Consider the following 4,385-nt stretch of genomic DNA (forward strand, 5'->3'; position numbering starts at 1 on the left):
TTTTTTTTCATATAATTTGCTGGGTGTTTAGGTGATCTTCAGGATTAAATGAGCCTAGGCCGTTTAACAATTTATTTCGGTTGGCGGAATACAAGTTCATTTATGAGGTACAAGCTTTTAATTTAAGTGACGTTTCATATTTCAAAATCAACAAAAGCAAATGCCACTCTGTTTCTGTGAGTATTTATCTTGTATTTTATTTTATATTAACTTAGAAATCTACCCTCTTACATACACTTCTACAAGCTTAAAAATGGATAAGGTTAAGATATGTATATACTCGATAAGAAAAATATCCTATAGTCTTGGCGATTGACTATAAATATATATCACTGGCTTTTTATATGTCTATGTATTCTTATTGTTACAGACCTATGCATCTATATATCTTCTTGGAGGATGAAATATCGACCTTACAGTAACAGCCAACTATACTAATTCAATATTTTTTATTCTTTTTATAATGAATATTCATTGCTTTTCCTTACCTTTTCTCAAAAACGGTACGAGCGAAATGAGAGTGAACGTAATCTAACACACCTTCCTTGGTATTGTAACGTAAAGGTATGTCCTAGATGTTACACAAGTGTTCAATAAATTTCGTAATTAGTGCAGTAACCTCAAAGGTCCCGTTGTCCGCATATTTTGGAAAGATCTTAATCACTCCCCTTTTGACATAATACCCCCTGCCACTGTAACGGCTGACATGAATACCGTTTATTCACTGAAACAACCCTGCTACTACGACGATATCTCATGTTGACAGAAAGTTACATACGGAATATATAAACATCTCAAGACCAGGTGTAGTCTTTTGCTTACAATCTGTCTTCATGAAATATATATTTTCTTAGCATCCACCTGTATTCCAATGTGTAAGTAATTGATCCTTACAAAATACTCTGATGGTTGGCATGAGGGGTAAATCTGTATTGGAGCAGGCACATAGATGTCAAGTTGGAGAGAGGTTCTGTGGTCACTTTAAAACGTGCAATGGGATTGTTATTTAATTCCTGAAAAAATATGGCAAAATTTCACCACCGTGCATATGGGTATTATGCATATTGTACCTTTTCAAAGATTACAGTTAAGCGTTCCTTGTCTAGATACAACTAAACAGGCCAGTGTTTGCGAAGAACATATAAATACATTTAGTAGGTACCATCAAAAAGATTACTTATTACATCAGTGTTAATTTTTGGTACATGAAGTGGTACAGTTTGTTCACGATAAATAAATTATCTGATAATTCAGTGGGATGTTTTCCTCGACACAAGGAATAACTTATGCATTATGAAGCCTATGCTGTTTAACCGGAAATTATGAGTTAATTATCATCATTACTTTACTTTAATCATAAACTAAAGAACAGGGATACCTTAAAAAAAAAAAAAAAAACTTCTAAGACTTAGAGTGATGTTGGAACGTTTTTGTCGCTCCATGGAAACCTTCCGGGAATGGATAATAACTGTACAGAAAGGATGATAAGTCCTTACCTAGGAAGGACCTTTCTATACTATTGAGATCTTCATCGAATGCGCCCACCGTACCATGATCATGATCCTTTGCCATTGCCCCATAACCATATTTGCTGAAGATGCTAGGACAAGTCACTTTTTTTCTTTCTTTTCTTTTCTTTTATATTTTTTCTTTTTTTCTTCAACACTCATAGACCTATTACCAAAATTCCTTAGTTTGCATGCTAGGTTAAGCTCTTAACTATTTCTCTCAACCTGCAATTTATATTTTCTATCATTATCTCTCTCGTCTTCCCATCTTTATTCCTATTTCCAGTTTTCAAATTGAGGTTTTGAGATATCTTAATTGTATTAGGCTGTAGTAGCTGGTGTAGCTCCATCGATTTCATATATTTTCCACAAATAATGAAGGAAAGTGCACGTCCCATATCTGTGCTTCAGAGATATAAATATATTAACATAATCCGTGTATATGTTTGTGTGTGTGTGTGTGTGTGTGTGTGTGTGTGTGTGTGTGTGTGTGTGTGTGTGTGTGTGTGTGTGTGTGTGTGTGTGTGTGTGTGTGTGTGTGTGTGTGTGTGTTTTACAGAGTTGGGTAGGTAGTACTTTATAAGTACTGGCGGTAGGAGGTGTCATTTTATAAAGTGCCACCTTAGCGTAGCATGACTGTCACGCTGTATGTTTTTTTTATTATTATTATTATTCTTAAATTACCTGCTAAGTGTCGAGTTAAACTATTTTTTTAACATAATAACGAACAAACATCAAACATTCTGATCAACGATTTTTCTCCAGACGTTACAGCATAGAAGCAAAGGGAATGACATCGCCATAATCTCAAGTTAGTTTTCTTCTTGGAACTAATCATCTTAGCACAGCCACTCATCGAAGAGGATACGGCAATCAGAGTGATAACACCATTTAATGTCCAGAGTGCCAGATTAAGAAGTCTTAATATTAGAACGATTGTTCGAGGTAAAACACTAAACACTGAATTGAGATACGAAAGTTTATATACTCATATCAATTTTGTTTGCCACACAGGCAAACAATATTCAGAAATTAACAGGAAATAAAGTAGAGTACAGTAAATAAAGATAACACATGAAATACACTCTAGTGTCATAAGAATACTACACATTTTGAAGTTCACTCGAACAAAATGCGGAATCCCCACTCCTTCAGAGTAAGATGAAAAACTAGTCGTTCTTTTATAGCAGTTCCGTCGAGTTAAAGGTAAGGCTATCTCTGGGGATATTCAAGGATGAGATCACACAATTGATTGCTTTTAGACGTCTTTCTATATCGGCCTTCGTCAAGAGTTGGGTCCTATGCAAGAAATTGAATGAAAAATGTAGTGAATATATCACTCAATTGAGATTTACCCAATTCTTATGCACTTCCAAATATTACAATCTTAATTATCATGTGTTTCGCTCTAATACAAACTCATTTATCATGCATTTCACAATATTACTAATTAAATTATCATGCATTTCACTTTATTTCAAACACGATTATCATGCACTTAAGTATATCACAAACTCAATTATTATGTACTTCACAATAATACAAATTTAAAACAAAGAAAACCTTTAGTAAAGCAAATTAACTTTATCTTACCAACTAAGAGCTCGTGGTGTTCTGACTCACTTAAAGCTGGTGAACACGTGGATCCAGTGTCCACACAAACCATTGTGCGAGAACCCAACAAATAGAATTGGGGAGATAAATATACTACCCTTTACAATTGTCTCTGTCAGAAAGACATAGGTAATAGGTTCTATTCTTTCCAAATAAGCAGCAAATAAAAGCTAGTCCCTGAGCCGTACGGAAGAAGAAACAAGTTGAGGTTGTCCTTATCAGGTTTTTCAATGAAGGTTTATGAAATAATGCACTAGACGAAGGAGGAAATTAAATATCTTTCGGTTTTTAAAAATGTTTGTCAAAATATTATTTTTTTCAATAATGTATACTGGCATTAAACTTCCTGGATTCTTGACTGCTTATATCTGGAACAATGATTCAAAATTTCATATTATAAATCAATATCCCTCGAATGTCTGGAAAATGTTAATAGATTCAATGATTCCAAAATGCCACCAATGAACTAGGAGTACTGAAATATCTGTGCTTTAAAATGTTAGACTTATTTTCACCTGTGATAGACGTAAAGTACTACCATACGACTTTCTCGCTTTCTCTCGACAAACGGCTAAGGCGAGAGAGATAAAAGTGGTAAGGTACCCGAAATAACATTCCTTGACGTTGTAACCTAAAGAAAATGATGGTTCTTCTATCTTGATTTTACATGATTGTAAGAATAAAGGATGGAAAAGCTGTCACATTAATGGTATACCTCAACTGATTCTAATCTCTGGTTATTACTATTATATAAATGTTTGTTTTCTCTTTCGAGGTGTGCCACTCAGAGAAAATCTTAATCCGCAATTTAAGTACCTGTTGCAGTATATGTTTTTTTTTTTTTTTTTTTTTTCTCCATCGACAATCTGACTTCCATCCAATAATTATACATTGTCTGCAATTCTAGCCATCTCAGCTACATTCCACTATGTAATTACTTGATTCTCACAGAATACTCTGAAGGTTAGCGTGTGACAGGTAAATGCATGCGGGAGTGAGCACCTGCAAGACTAACTGAGCTTATTTCATAGTAATGAAGACCGGGGCGTATACCCGCATAAATGTGTGTGTATATATATATGTAGTATGTTTGTGTGTGTGTGTGTGTGTGTGTGTGTGTGTGTGTGTGTGTGTGTGTGTGTGTGTGTGTGTGTGTGTGTGTGTGTGTGTGTGTGAGAGAGAGAGAGAGAGATAGAGAGAGAGTATTGGAATGTGAATGAAGGTTTTCATTGCAAATCAGATATGAATATATATATATATATA

Source organism: Penaeus japonicus, unplaced genomic scaffold (genome assembly GCF_977035675.1).
Source record: "Penaeus japonicus unplaced genomic scaffold, GWHDUDI00000001_assembly GWHDUDI00000009, whole genome shotgun sequence".
In the NCBI taxonomy this organism is placed as follows: Eukaryota; Metazoa; Arthropoda; class Malacostraca; order Decapoda; family Penaeidae; genus Penaeus; species Penaeus japonicus.